Source organism: Etheostoma spectabile, chromosome 8 (assembly GCF_008692095.1).
Source record: "Etheostoma spectabile isolate EspeVRDwgs_2016 chromosome 8, UIUC_Espe_1.0, whole genome shotgun sequence".
Taxonomy (NCBI): domain Eukaryota; kingdom Metazoa; phylum Chordata; class Actinopteri; order Perciformes; family Percidae; genus Etheostoma; species Etheostoma spectabile.
In genome coordinates this window covers 25,337,417-25,353,343 of record NC_045740.1, presented here as the reverse complement: position 1 = coordinate 25,353,343, position 15,927 = coordinate 25,337,417, and the positions used below count along the sequence as shown (strand labels likewise).

At 38.9% G+C, this 15,927-nt stretch overlaps 1 protein-coding gene and 1 pseudogene across 4 annotated transcripts in view; one reads left to right on the top strand and one right to left on the bottom strand.

Annotated features, from left to right (window-relative positions):
- wt1a (WT1 transcription factor a) overlaps window positions 1-15,927 on the top strand; it is a gene marked incomplete at its 3' end in the record, with an annotated part of 39,686 nt that overhangs the window by 10,080 nt on the left and 13,679 nt on the right.
- LOC116694737 (Wilms tumor protein homolog) lies at window positions 3,236-9,521 on the bottom strand (annotated as a pseudogene).

Genomic DNA, 15,927 nt, shown 5'->3' with positions numbered 1-15,927 from the left:
AAAAAATGCTCCATGGACTTCAAGATGAGACCTATATTCCCTCAAAATTTGATATATTAACAACTCATTTTTTTCAGAATTATGAAGCTTGTAAAGGGGCGTTATGGACCCCCTGGCAACTCTTGAGCCCAATCACTACAGAACTTTGTAGTTTTTGTCAGGTCTGACATGTGGGCTTATTTGTATGAGTTGTCCAGCATGCTCAGCCCTTCAAAAATTGTTGCGGAATAATAACAATTCTTACAAAAACAAAAAGTACCTTTGCACTTTTCAGTGCAAGGCCATTGGTCAGTTTCAGTAGGGCCTTTCTACATGTACATGTAGTGCTACATGTACATGCCTTTCAGAACGTGTAGTACTGTGTGTGTGTGTGTGTGTGTGTGTGTGTGTGTTTGTGTGTGTGTTTTTGTGTGTGTGTGTGTGTGTGTGCTCGCGCTAAGCAGATTCAGTTCTGTTATGACAAAGAATACCCCTGTCCTTTTGGCTATCTGTGTCTGTGTCCTCTCCTCTCACACACACACACACACACCACACACACCACCACACACACACACACACACACACACCACACACACACACACACACACACACACTGTGCTGGGAAGACTCATATGAGTTAGTCAGTTTTCTAATCTGGCAGCCTGGTACCAACAGGAATGTATTTTCTCTGCGGGCTGTCAGCTTGGCCCACTGGAACAACTAAATGAAAACAGGCTGATGGCTTATTAATCCACACACACACACACACACACAACACACACAACCACAGTCGTGTCTGCCTATCTTTGTGGGGACCAGTCTTGACATAATGCATTCCCTAGCCCCTTACCCTAACCTTAACCATCAAACCTAAATGCCTAACCCTCCCCCTCACCCTAACCTTAACCATAACCTAACTCTAACCCTACCCAAACCAAGTCTTAGTCCTCAAAAAGCCCTTTAACGGTTGGGGACCAGCATATTGGTCCCCAAAAGCACCAGGTCCCCTAGTATATACTGTTTTTAACTTTTGGTCCCCACAAATGTACTATACCTAGACCACACACACACACACACACACACACACACACACACACACACACGCACAGAGGCTAACACCCTACAACACTACGACGACTACAACAGTTTGTAGCCAGGAAATACGAGGTGTGAAGAAGACTCTTAAAACTATGAAAGTACTCGCTCGAATCACTAAAACCCTTAGGTGTACCTAGTCATGTTAATAGTTTTGGTTGTATTTGTACAGGTTTTGAGAAATTTGTCTCTGAGATTTCTGTCTACAACACAGTACAATGGAAGTAAATTGAATACTGTGTTTCCTCTGTCCCTCGTTGTCCTACAACTGTTTTCATTGGAACTAGTGTATTCTGTAGGAGAGGTTTCATATGAAAACGAATAAAAAGTGTCTAAATGTCTAGATAGATCACTATGACACTGAGACATTCATGTTACCCACAGTATAAATCCTAATACCTTTGGGTATCTCTATCATTTCTACTAGTGCCATTATCAGGTCAAAATGTGTATGTGTCCAATACAATACTTTACCTGCTATAATAAAGACATCCAATTCAATTAAATTCAATTAAATTAAATTTGATTTATAGTATCAATTCATAACAAGAGTTATCTTGAGACACTTTACAGATAGAGTAGGGATTGTTTTTCTCTCATACTTAACGTAATGTAGCAGTTTTAACATGTTGTCAAGTTTGCGAACGGTGGCATTTTGGTCACGTTAGTAGAACAACTACTTGGTTAGGTTTAGCAACACCACTTAGTTAGTTTGAAAAAAATTGGGTTTAAATTCGTACTTGTTATAGTATTTGTTAAATGTGTAAGAACATGCCATAATTACACACGTGACGCAGTTCCGTTTGATAGGTAAGTTAAAATTAAAGCTGCAAGCACAGCAAAAGAGTGTGCTGGCTGTTGGCCACTGTGCACATGGTTTGGACTTTATTTCTTGCGTTGAATTGTGGAGTTGGACATGATGAATTAGAATTTCACACCACTTTAAAATCGCTGTTCAATGTAAACAATTTAAAACAAATTCAGCTTCCCAATCAGAAACAGCGCTGTGTTAAATGAAAAACATGGGGATGTGTTAGTGGATGTGTTGTTTCAGGTACTGAACATGGGTTTGAAGGTTTATCAGACACCAAAACATTGTACAGTTACAAACTACAAGAAAGAACTTTACTCCTTATTTTACTACAACGGCTTAAAGGAGAATTCCCATCGATTTACAATGTAGCTCTGTTTAAAAAAGAATTGAGTGCTGTCAGTACAAAAAATGAAAACAATTGTGCTGTCTACACTGAGTTATCCTCTTGTTAGTTAGATTTTGCACCCAACAGGCTTAACAGGCTAAAACAGGGCACAGTTTAAACTTGTTTAAGCCTCTAAAAAATGCTCAAAATGTAATCAGAAGTGCCTAGCCATGTGCAGTGATTCCTTCCAAGTGACACAGTGAATCTGACTGCAGTAGATGTGACAGAAAGGCATACAAGTTGTGATAACAATTAGTGTGGACTTCACCGGAAAACAAGAAATAAACAAGGTATGTGCATGGCTGAATTAAAACAACTTTTATGCCTTTCTGTCACATCTCCTGCAGTCAGATTCGCTGTGTCACTGGAAGGACCAGTAAACATGGCTAGGCACTGGTAATGACATTTTGAACATGTTTAGAGGCTAAAAACAGTTTAAACTGCCTGTTTAAGCCGGTTGGTGCTAACTCTAGCAGGAGAGATAAATAACATTCTGATTTTGGTCTTTAATGGGATTTGTTGGTAATAACACACATATAGATAGGACAGCGTTGTCTTGTAATTCCACACCTGGAAGAGAGACTGTTTCCAAAATGTGTGGATTGGAAACAACGACAGTGGATCTGAGACTTGTTTGGCTCAGAGATAGACTGTAGGTACGGACCGGTTCCTCAAAGTATACTGCAGTTTGAAAAAAATTAAGTTTCAAAACCACTTTCATTTTTCGTCATACGGTATGAGCTGTTTTTCATGAGTGGACATAAGGACAGGAAGTGCAGTTTAAAAATAAATACACTGTGTTCAAGGAGAAAAAAACGAGTTTTTACCCAGACATTAAAAATACATTTAAATCTGTAATTGCAATACCACAATACTGTGAAATTGTGATATTTTTGCTGAAGGTTGTCATACCGTTAGAATCACACACTGGCCCGTGCCTAATTGACTGTGATGTCTAGTTCTTAAAATCTAAATTATGTACAACTACTATTACGTTTTTTTTAGGGACTCGTTAGGATTCGCTGGGACCCACACAGGCTTAGGGTGCAAATCGGGTGACCAGTTTTGATTAATTGGAGACAGACAATATAAGCAGATGTAACCCAGTTGTTGACATTGAAATTGTGATATGGGCCATCAAAAGACTTAGATGGCCAGCTGTAGCTTGGTGGGTTCCTCTGGTGCATGTTGTGGTGTCGCACCAATTCATCACTTCGGCAAACTTCTTCTGACAGTTCGGCCACCTGCAGTTTAAACGGCTTCTCACCTGTGAAAGAGGAGGGATGGATGGACAGGTTGGAGGAGACAGAAGATCGATTGAAGAAGAAGTAGAGAGGATGTAATGACGAAGATGGAAAAAGTATGAAGGAAAGAATAAAAGGATGCATGCCAGATGGAATAACAAGTGAAAAGAAAGGGGAAAATGAGAGAATATTAGGATATTAATATATTCTGGTCATTGCCTGAATAGGAAGATTAAATACACTTTTATACACTGCATCTAGTACATATTTGCACAAGTCAAGAGTATGTTGTCAATTACATTTATTTGAGTATGTCTGTAGTAAACGCAAATGAATGAAGAAGAATGAAAAATAAAAGTTTACGCACTTGTTTTACCTGATGAGAGTCCGGGTGTGTGTCTTAAGGTGGTCAGACGAGAGAACTTTCTCTGACACGTCTCTTGGAATGGTTTAATCTCCTACACATGTACATTATGCATGCACACACGCAAAACACACACACACACACACACACCCAGACAACACACCACACACACACACAACACACACAAAACACAAACACAAACACACACACACACATACGAGGGAGATAGAAAAATAAAGGTAGAGGTTTGCAGGGAAGCCATTCCAAAGTTTGATCAGCCTTATCTGAGGGGAGCTCAGTGTAGCCACCACTGCAACACAAATGCAATTGTGCATTTCCAAAGACTGCAGTGTCCGCAAAATGGCTGTCATGCAAACAGCACAGAGAGCAACTGGAGAGATGAATAAATACAAAGAACCGAAAGGAAATATTTGAAGAAAAAAAAAAAGACAGAGAGACAGTTTGAGTAAAATGGATCAAACCTGTGTGTCTCCTCTGGTGTCTTTTTAGCTGGTCAGAGCGAGAAAACCTCCGGCCACAGTCTGGGAACTCGCACTGGTAAGGTTTCTCCCCTGGACAGGCAACATGAAAGACAAATGAAAACCTAAAGACATCACAGATAGCACACAAACTCATAGGAAAAATAGGGTTAAATGTGCACTAGTTTAGTTTGTCGACAATTACACTGTTGTTTCTTTCGGTTGTTGATGGAAATGGCTATATAGTAGAGCTGAAACAATTAGGTGATTTTTTGATAAGCCAATTCACAAAAAATAACTGCCAACATTTTGAACTAGTTATTAGTATTGTGGCTTCTCAATGTGACTGTTGATTGTTTTCTTATATTAATGAACCTGAATATCTTTGAGTTTATTACTCTTGGACCAAGTGATCTCCTGACCAGTGTTGAGTAGAAGACATACTCTCTTTCACTTCAGAGTGAGGTCACACTGCTGAGGTCTGTCTAAAGCTGCTAGCCGCTGCTAACACTGGCTCTAAATTTGACAGTTGACTAAAAAACCAATTCACAAGGAGGGTTTCTGGCAATACTAGACAAGGAAATTAGGCCAGTGGAAACATCGCTTACTGTTAAAACATTTTTAAGAAGTCAAACAAATGTACAATTTGTTTGTGAAGTAAGAACATGTCTGTGCGAGCAACTGTGACTGAGATGTCTGGCAATCAGGCGGAGCTAAATAATAAGTGTAATATTATTGCATATTTCCCTGCTTCTGTTGGTTTCACCTGTGTTTTTGCGACTGTGCATCTGCAGATGAGAAAGCTTGAAGTAACGTTTGTTGCATCCTGGGTAGGCACACATGAACGACGCTTCTCCGCTGCTCTCTGCCGCACTATGGCTGGAGTGATACTGGGCACCCGCCGCACATCCTATACACACACACACAACACACACACACCACACCAAACATATACACAACACACACCCCACAACACACACACATTTATAATTTAAAGCCAATCCACTTCAGGCAAAATTAACAAAAACTGTCCCTCATCAATAATAAACCCAGTAAACTGTAATTTACAAAACAGGCGATTCAATCTGTCCTTGCGTAAATAATTGCATGTGATGTGTCTAGCTCATGGGGATCATTATATTAAATGCTCATATATCATTAGTTGGAATTAGCAGTAAAATGACCCCACGACTGCAGTCCAAAGGGAGCTGTTAGTCACGCCTTTTTAACAGAGGGGGCCCCATTACAGCCCTGCTTCACTGCTGACAGCTGAAGAAGTTAAATGGAATAAAACTGGTTGTAGAAAGAAAATCAATATTTCTGCATTAGTGTATGCAGAAACACCCGCTCTTGGTACCTGCCTGTCGGAGAAAAAGACACTGAAATAAAAGTATTTTGGGAAAATTGCTATTAGAATGCAATGAGAATTTCTGAAATGAACTAAAACTCCATTATTTGAAAATAACCCTGATGGAGAAACATTTCATAATAATGTATGAGTTTTAACATTATTTTGAGTTATTTCACATATTGCTGGTTCTTTATCACATATATGTATGTTGTGCAATTTTTCATGATATTATCTATTTCATAATGGTGTATGATTGCACACTTTGGGGGATAATCAAGAGAATGTCAAGCTGACTGATTGAGCTACAATTAGCTTTGATTCGGTCATTTGTTACGTGATTCTTGCATAGATTCAGTTTTCAACAAGCTAGCTGTGTAATAGTTTTCGCTGGTCATGTACCATATTGCAGTAATGTAGAATGAATTCAGGGCTGACATCTGTATTTCCTTTGGCAATGACTGAGAATTAGAGTAATCCGTATAATAAAAATTATGGAGCAAAGCATCATTACTCTTATCTACGTTTTAGCAGCTCTTGAATTACTTTAAAAGGCATAAGAGTGAGAGGTTGTTTATTCTTTGCACTGAGCCAGATCTCTATGTGTTTTTGTGCAATCCATTTCTATTACAGAAGAAAAAAAAGCAGCAAAGGAAAAAAAGGAGCATGTGAATGATGAAACAGCCCCAAAACGAAAAAAGATCTCAAAAGTCCTGCTGGGGCTAAGAGCAGGTCTGGAGAATCTCTGCTCTCTGTGCTTTGGAGCTGCTGACAGACAATAATTAAAATCAAATGATTTATTAACGTGGTCCTCGTATGGAAACTGTATCTCTACCTGTGTGTATGTGTGTGTGTGTGTGTGTGTGTGTGTTGTGTGTGGTGTGTGTGTGTGTGTGTGTGTGTGTGTGTGTGTGGTGTTGTGTGTGTTGTGTGTTTGTTTGTGTCTTTTCTTCATGCTAATGGATTTGTGGAAAAAGAGTCCTCTTGGCCTTTAGAGCTGTTTTTTAAAAATCTCTGAGTATGTGTGCATGCCGTGTGTGTGCGTGCGTGCATGTGGGCATAGGTGTGTGTGTGTGTGGGTGGTTGTGTCTGGTCTTTGCATCAGGCTTTCCACCACTCATCTCCGTCAGTCCACTCAAAAATACATTCTTTTTCCTGTGTCAGTGATACGTTTTTCCTGCAAAGTGTAGGTTTTCAGTAAGTCTTTTTTATGCATTTCACAGAGTGTATAAAAGTGAAGAAGGTCACTGTGACCTCATGATTGCCTCTTGACATTAAAAAAGAGGTTACATGTAGAGACGATGTCAGTATAGTATGAGTCCTACCTGTATTCCCCTGAAGACTCCGTGTGTGTGTATGCGGTACGTGTGCTCAGCTGTACAACATGGGGGTACTGGGTCACTGTCGTAGCCTGCTGCATGGCTGTCAACACGGAAAGTGAGAGGAGTGATGAAAAACACAAAATAAACACTTAATTTACCTAAAGTGAGAAAATCAACACCAGATGAACACCAAGTCCAGCTACCCGGGTAGACAACTATTCAATCAAAAGCTTCTGCTTCAAATATCAAAATCGAATATTCTGTGTCACTAAATCATTGCACACTCTTCAACAACATCAGAAGTAAAAGGTTTCCGCAGACGGCTGGCACATGCAGTAGGTGAATGTAAAGGAGAGAACTTATACAGTACAACAAGATGCAAGAACATGATTTAATGTCATAATTCCAAACATTTGGCAATCAATATCATTATTCAAACCTGTTGACATTGTCACATAAATAGTCTTACACTGTATAGAACCTTTACGTATTAGTCTGGATGAAGACAGTTCATTTACTGGATAATTGCCAGTCATTTTGAAAGGTCAACAAACTTTTAGCAAGAAAGTGTCACGTTGAAAATGGCAAGTTTGAAGACAATTTGGATTGAGCAAAAGGCAGGCATGCTTGGTTATTATGTTTTATGTGTGTGATATATGTAAAAAATGTGTTGAGCATTTACTCCCTAACTGGTAAGTTTTGGGACTGATTGTGGCAGGACTGCTGTTGACGAAGTAACGCTCATTACACCAAACAAGCGCTTTCAAAAGACCGTTTCAAAGAACCAGCGTTGCTGTGTCCGGTTATGGAGGATGGAACATGACTTAAGTCTCACTAAATAAATATAATAATACAGGAATAATTGAATGAACACAGGATTAAATACTATAAATAATAATGAATAGATAGGAGGAGCCAGACCTTACTCCGCAGCGCGGTGGAGATAGGTCTGGCAATGGAGACTATAAAAGTATTAATCTAACTAAAAAAATGTTTCATTTATTATTATCAAAAAATATTTTGACATAAACTGTTGATCAGATAATTAATCAGTTAGAGACTTATTTTATCATACCTAGTACAGAAACACTTACATTATGTATGACTCGAACAACTTTTGATTTCACTCTGACAGCAGAACAAAACCTGCCCTGTGTACACAGCTGCCAATGTTCCTTTCTATCTTCTTATGATAACACACAGAGAAACAGAAAGCACTTGTGTATGAAATGTGTTATATTTCAGTCTGTCTACCGAACGAGGAGGATGGGAGTTTGCATCCTGTGCGGCTGCTGTGGGAATGTATAGTATATGGCCAAGTGGTCATAGGGTGCTCTTTGTCTACTATTTCCAAGGACAGGAGGAGACTACGTCAGCAGTAGACATGGTGTTAATCTTACTGAATGCTCCTTTTCTTCTGTTCATTGAGACATCATTTTGGCAATTTATTATAAGTAGGTTGGGACAAACGGACTTCCACTGAAACAGCAACGAGGGGATCTGAGGGGTCAATCCTCATCCATTAAGGTCCCATATTATGCTTATGTTCAGGTTCATACTTGTTTTTGGGGTTCACCTAAAACATGTTCACATGCAACACTCAACCAAATGTCATGATGATCTCATACTGTCTGTCTGAATATACAGTACCTGTATATAGTACTGTAGCGGCACTGCCTAGTGTTGTATAATTGTGACATCACAAACTGCAAAAGTCCTGATGGCTCGTTTGAAGACACCGTTTTAGAATCGGGCTGAGTGCATTCTCCGTAGACTGGCATTTTGATACTGTCACGTATTTATAGCACCTCAACCGCTTGTATATAAAAGTCAAGGTTTTTCACTTGTTACATATGGTCATAACCGGCTGTATGTTGTGATTATATCACAGCTATAGGGTCAACACTAAGCTCATATCTTATATGGTAGCTAGTAATATGCTATATTTTGTTTTAGGTTAGTTTTTATTCACCAAAATCCCACAACAACACAAACAAAATACTAAACGAGGCAGTGGTAAATCAACTCCTGTGTTCTGCAAGGTAGAATTACCATATCAGAATCAGAATTCAGAATAAGCTTTATTGCCAGGAACGAGGACACATAGAGGAATTTTGCTTTGGATCTATTGCACAATGCACTTACACAATGTACAGTATGCACACCATTAACAGAACAATATAGAAAGGTTGAGGCATAGTGCAAAGGATTTTAATTAGGGAGCATAGTGCAAAGGGTGCTGTAATAAATAGTATTATGTTATTATGTAGTATTATATTACAATATGACCAGTTTGAACAGCTGAAATAGAGAATGAGAATGATGTAAATAAGTAGAACCAGTAAACAGACTCGTTAGAGACGTGTTGCTGGTTATTGCACAGGAATTGAACCTGGCACTGTGAGTCAGAAGTCAGCTGTTCAGCAGTGATGGTGGAGATATGGACAACAGAGTCTGGTGGCTTTGGAGAGAGCATGGAGAAAAGCTTCATCTCTCGTCGAAAGACCAGCCAGACAGCATGGTAAAGCAATAAACATATTGGAAATATGTACCGTACCGTACACTTAAAAGTATTTGGCTGATTTTAACCAGTTCTGCTCATGGCAGTGTGTGTGTGTGTGTGTATTGTGTGCGGATGAATGGCTTCCCTTTATGGCACATTAGTTTGTATTTTTTCTCAGACGCAGAGTGAAACTTATTGTGCAAAAGGAATTAGACGTCATAGCCTTGTATATTATTATTTTATCACAGCTATGAACCAATCACATTACTTATAACCTTCCAAATTGACCAGGACAAGCTTATAAATAAAATTGAATGGCTAATGTCCATACCATTACAAACAAGTTGAGGAATCAACACAACTGACACAGTAAATACAAATAATACCAGGAATCTACTAATAAATCTAATTAATACAATATAATATAATACAGTTATTATACTCACAATTCATGCGTGTAACTCCCAAATTGGTATGACTAAAAAAATAACATTGACAAGTCAGCAAGAACAAAGTTCTTGTTGAAAACAAACAATGTTAGAACCCTTTTGGCAGGTGATGTGTGGTTCAGTGTTTCAGTTTGATGCATGAACGTTGGAACGGGCCTATCTGCTCTTCTCTCTAAGCTGAACCCCCTACACTTCCTCTTCCCATCTCCTGCTCCTCGCCCCGTCCTCTTTATCTCCCGGTGTTCTACTAACTCCCTCCCCTTTCTCTTCCCCTCATCTGATTCCTCCCTCACACATCCCCTCCCTTCTCCTGCTCCCCTCATTGACGGAATGGGTCAATAGCGACACAGAGACAGAAACACTACTATAGACAGAGCTGACCAAGGCCACTAAAACATCATGGTATCAACTTTGTCCTTGAAAAAAGAACAAACGGTCTGTGGGCCAGAAGACATTTCTCTCTCCTGTCACAATTTAAATAAATCAGCAGCCCTCTGATATTTAATAATAGCCCCACCTCAGATGCTTGTACACAAGCACCCACATACACACTACTACTTCTCCACATGCAGCATCACCCTCTAAATATGCAAACTTCCCTCTATCCCTTTGTGGATGTCTCTATAAGGCACGCATGCACGCACACGTTGCACACACACACACACACACACACACACACACACACACCACACACACACACACACACACACCAAACACATTCTTCTGTTAACTTTGATGAATGCCTGTTGGCTCAGGGTAGAACGGTATTTGTGAGCCAACACAGCTATTCAGGTCATAATGACATAAAGTACAGTCATCATACTGAATGCTCTTAACTCTGTGTGAACGGGAAGCTGATACCACAGGGACATTTTTGTTTTCTAATGTCTCTTTACAGTTTTTACAATCACTGTGGCTCTATTTCAGAACCTTGAATCCTTTTAAAATAGACATAAAACTCACAACCAATGATCAAAATGCCCATTTTTTCAAAACTCTAACACTTGTTTCAATTACTTGGATGCAATACACATAAACCTAAAGATCATTTGTTCAATTAACAAAGATCACCTTTTCAATAGACACAACTTAACATTAAAGTTCTACTACTTCAAAAGCAATTCACCAATACATTTCAAATGATTGTCCATTCGTTTCATACATGATCAACCTTCAATTGATACAACTGTTCAAAATTATAGTAACTGTTGCATTACTCTTAATGCATAGTTAGAACAATATCTATGTTATAGATCATGAAGTTTAAATACCGAGATATATTGTCACCAATTATGTAGCGCATGAACCAATTAGACTAACATTATCTATGTATGTAATATTCATCATCAATCTTTACTGTAATGTACTACTGTTTATCAGACACGTTTTCTATGGTCCAGTGTACCACTTTCACAGCAGACTAGTACATATGACAGTACTGCCCTAAATGCATCAGGACCCTGGAACTGCCCATCCAATTCTGTCAACCATTTCTGATGATTGAGATATATACTTTATATAAAGGGCTACAATTATACTACCACATTGTTGCCTGCCCAAGGTTTTTTCCAAGATTTTGGCTAATTGCAATGTAGATGAGAACATGTGGCCAAATCAACATGAACAAGATGATGATCTTTAAAGTACTGTCTTTTTTTCATTTCCTAGCTATCATTTAGCTTTGATTCAAATAAACCTATGTTGTGTTTGTACTGTATTGTTTTTAGAATACATTCAGATTTTGTTCAGTGATTCCACTGTGTCTGTAGTATTCTCTCTACTACTGCAGTGCTTTTACAGGGATGTTTTCATCTAGTACCATAATAAACATGTATCACCTTTTTGTACTAAAATATTTAATGATGTAAGTTTCAATGGTATTTCATAATATTAGTTTATTCAACCAATGATTGTGCAAGTGCACACTTTCATTAAAGATCTAAATGCACAATGCACTGTTTTGTAACATTGACAGCCGTGTTACAAGTGATGACCGTTTTGAGTTTTGTGTCTAGAGTTTTAAAAAATACATCAAGGTTCTGAAATTGTAGCAAGTGGTTGTAAAAAAACTGTAACTTAATCCAATGTCTGTCTGTCAATACATCCAACACTTTGGTCCAGAGTTGCAAACCACGTTAACTAATTTTCATTTAAGTTTCATGGCCCCATCACAAGGAACCACCTGATATTGTGTCAAGCACCACTGTCAGTTTTACTTATGGGAATTATGTCCCTCCAAATGATGCACCTTGGTTCATGACTAACCCTTAAAAAAAAATTAGCTAGTCGCATTACACATAGCATTACATTACATTTAATTTAGCTACGCTTTTAACAAAGCGACTTCCAATAACTGCATTCAACCATGAAGGGACAAACCCAGAACAGCAAGCAGAGCATCAAAACAAGTACATCGACTTCAATAAGCCAAACTACAAAGGCTACATGTAAGTGCAACATGTAAGCGCAAAAGTTTTTTTTTTCCATAAATCTATATAATCTTGGGGCAATTGAAAGAATTCGTTTAGCCTAGCAGTTACATGACTATAAAACAATATAATCACAATTTCTTTATTTAATTTTATTGAAATAACCTTTTAGAAAAGTTGAAATATTCATAACTAACTCACTCACTCACCGTGCCCAGCACATTTGTGTCAATTTGCTTACTTGCATTCACTTTATAGCAGATGATTTTGCTCAAAATTTCCTTTGTCTTTAAACTTGGTGTGTGAGATATACTGAACATTGAAGCCTCTAGGGATTGCAAGAAGGGCTTTGGTCTTTTAGACTTGTTATCATGTTAGTTCATAATTATAAAACACATTCTTATTTTCATCTTTACTGTCTACTATGCACTTTGCTCAGTTTTTCAAAAAGACACTTATGCTTTAAAGGTATAATATGTAGAAGTCTCACTTCTGTTTATATATACACGTTGGCCCCTCCTCCCAGCTCAATGAGCGAGAGAGAGAACACAGCAGTGGTCCGACGCCTAGAGAGTAAATGAGAGAGGGAGCACCAACAAAGCAGTGAATCAGATAAATAAAAGTTATTTTCTGATGGTCTCACAGCAATGTTGTTCTAAAGCAGAAATTACACACCCCACCTCTGTGAAAAGTGCAACATTTCTGGATTTTGTGCAAAGCAGCGTCTCCTGTGTGTGTGTTGTGTGTGTGTGTGTGGGTGTGTGTGTTGTGTGTGTGTGTGTGTGTGTGTGTGTGTGTGTGTGTGTGTGTGTGTGTGTGTGTGTGTGTGGAGGTTAAAGTTGTGTGCGGAATGAGGCGCTTCAGGGGCGTGACAAAGCGGCAGTCCCTGATTAGAACAGGCTGGTATAACCTGCGCGGTGGTATTGGCTGGGGGGTTATACATCCTTGTGGGGCTGAAAGGTTCTCTGATGTTGCCCACAAATGCCCCACGCAGTAAATAAAAAAACCGAGAAAATACAGCAGAGGGAAGGGTCTCTGCAGATACAGACACTGCCACACACTTTGGTGGTTCATACGGATGACTGAGGAACTTTTACTGATTTACGCCTTACTTAGTACTTTTGCATTATCTATAATGTCTTTTAGTAAAATATGCATATATACTTTTAATTTCTTTATTGTTTCTTTTTTTCTTTTTCACTCATCTGTTTACAGTATGTCCCACAAACCAGGTTATCTAAATTTAACAAAAAACATGGTTTTAATATGTGCTGAATAATCTCATGTACCAAACTAATAGATAGTGTCAGACAAACTGATGCGTCATTGCTAGTCCAAAACATTTAGCCTGTTTAGCCTCACTTGTATCTACCTAGTCTTCGTGTTTCCCACTGTCTTATTTAACATAAAGTTCACAACTGTCTATTTAAAGAGAGCAATGTTTCCTCTTCATGGGACGCCGTGTATTGACAGGGTTCCTGCCACACACTCCAACTGAGAGGTCATTTGATTAAATTTTCTCCGCTGTGGAGGGACAAATGTAGAAAGAAAGCTCATAGCTGTGCATTGGACTCATTTAGCAGGGTTGGTGTGTATCCATTGTGGCTGTGTTTGCCTTTGTTGTCCATAGAAGCACTAACTATTGAAAAATGCTGTGTTACACGACACACCACCACAACCACACCCACACACACCCACACACACACACACACACACACACTATTTAAAAAATGGGCCTCAGACAGACACTGAGAAAGATAAATTTTTCCACAATAGCCACTTTTCATTAAATACAGAAGATTCCACAATCATTCAGACCTCCATGTCTTAAACACACTGCCACAACACACACACACACACACACACACACCACCCACACACACCCACTGGATTTATAGCTCTCACCCCCTAACACCACAGCCCCTCCATCACACCACCTGCAGACTCACAGCATTCTGGACGGGGTAGATGTGCCTGGTACCCTCATTCACAGTTATTATTTAACAGTACAGCAGGGCACGCAGCCAGCAGAGCACACATGGAATTTCTGCTGAAGTATTGTTGGAATGGAGGCTAAGCACAAGATTTTAATGATCCATGATTTTCAAATAAATAAGTGTCTGCTTCTCTTCTCTATTGCTGACTGATGGAGCCAATCACCAGTTCAGCATACATGCATTCAATGAAAGTAATATACAGTAATAAATTTCTTTTAGAATAAGTTGAGATTAACAAAAAGTGCAACCATGGAAACATCAACTGACAATCTAAGGAAACTTTGCACCAGGTCTCAGCAAGTGAGAATGCATGTAGGAACAGCTCTTTACTAGGTGTGTGACGAGATCTCGTTTTACGAGATCTCGCGAGATTAAAACGAGACGAGATTTCTCGTCGAGGTGAAAAGTTGTCTCGTGAGGCGATTGTGATGTCAGCGTGATGGAGCGTGAAATTACTATCGAAGATCCCCCTGCCACGTTAAGTCATTTGTGTGGCACATTTGGTTTTCCTGCGGAAATGATAAACGGCGAAAGAGTGACAGACAAGACGAAACACATATGTACATTGTAAGAAAAAAATGCCGAATACCGCGGCTAACACGAGCACTATGCACACGCTTCCAGCACCACCACAGCTCTCTACTAACTACTGCCCCCGCGACGAAACATTAAAAAAAATTAAAAGAATTGTTTCTGTGCACTTGTAGTTTTAAGAGCAGTACTTTGGTTATTGATACACTACTGTTTGCATTTAAGTGTGTATTTTTTCGTTATTTACACATTTATTTTATTTATACTGTTTATTTTTTATGTTCGTTTGTGGAAAGGAGTTAGATTTCTCGTGGAATTGTCCAGGGCAAAGCCGGTTGGTAGAGTTTATACAAAACATTTTGCAGTGTTTGCACGTCCTTTACTGCATTAATTCATTAAAATATAAAAAAAAAACATTAATCATACATCTCATCATTAATAGTTGATTTCAAAATGCACCTAATTGTTTTGCATTTTGGATTTTTCAGTTGATTAAAAACTATTTTCCATTCATATTTATCGAGGATCTTTTTTTTTTTTTTAAATCTCGTCTCGTCCGTTCTCGTGAACCCAATCTCGTGATGTGTCTCGTCTCGTGGAGTAAGCGTCTCGTCACACCCTACTCTTTACAGTGAAAGGTCATTCACCACAAAAAAAAAAAATATCGCTTAACGTTTCTGGTATCGTCCTTGAAAAGAACGTCAATACCCCTACTTCAACATCACCATGCTAACATGGTCACAATGACAATGCTAGCATGCTGATGTTTAGCAGGTATATGTTACCATCTTAGATTAGCATGCTAATTTTGCTAATTTAAAAGAACGAATAAATAAAAAATACAGCTAAATGGATGGGGGCCTGGGTCTGTCCGAGGTTTCTGCCTAAAAGGAAGTTTTTCCTCGCCACTGTCGCACTGTTGCTTGCTCTGGAAGGAACTACTAGAACTGTTGGGTCCTTGTAAATTATGTGGTCTAATGTGTCTAGA